Raw genomic sequence first — 547 nt, forward strand, 5'->3', positions numbered from 1 at the left:
AAAATACCTAGGAATCCAACTTAAAGGGATGTAAAGGACCTCTTCAAGGAGAACTACAAACCACTGCTCAGTGAAATAAAAGAGGACACAAACAAATGGAAGAACGTACCATGTTCATGGATAGGAAGAATTAATATTGTGAAAATGGCCATACTACTCAAGGCAATTTATAGATTCAGCGCCATTCCCATTAAGCTACCAACGACCTTCTTCACAGAATTGGAAAAAAATATTTTAAAGTTCTTATGGAGCCAAAAAAGAGGCCGCACTGCCAAGACAATCCTAAACCAAAAGAACAAACCTAGAGGCATCATGCTACCTGATTCCAAACTATACTACAAGGCTACATTAATGAAAACAGCATGGTACTGCTACCAAAACAGAGATATAGACCAATGGAACAGAACAGTGCCCTCAGAAATAATACCATCTACAGCCATCTGATCTTTGAGAAACCTGAGAGAAACAAGAAATGGGAAAAGGATTCCCTATTTAATAAATGGTGCTGGGAAAATTGGCTAGCCATAAGTAGAAAGCTGAAACTGGA

At 38.4% G+C, this 547-nt stretch overlaps 1 protein-coding gene across 2 annotated transcripts in view; it reads right to left on the reverse strand.

Annotated features, from left to right (window-relative positions):
* The window catches only part of EYS (eyes shut homolog (Drosophila)), a 2,062,375-nt gene that overhangs the window by 1,926,493 nt on the left and 135,335 nt on the right, over positions 1 to 547 (reverse strand). The window lies entirely within an intron of this gene.

This window comes from Colobus angolensis, unplaced genomic scaffold (assembly GCF_000951035.1).
Source record: "Colobus angolensis palliatus isolate OR3802 unplaced genomic scaffold, Cang.pa_1.0 Scaffold241, whole genome shotgun sequence".
In the NCBI taxonomy this organism is placed as follows: Eukaryota; Metazoa; Chordata; class Mammalia; order Primates; family Cercopithecidae; genus Colobus; species Colobus angolensis.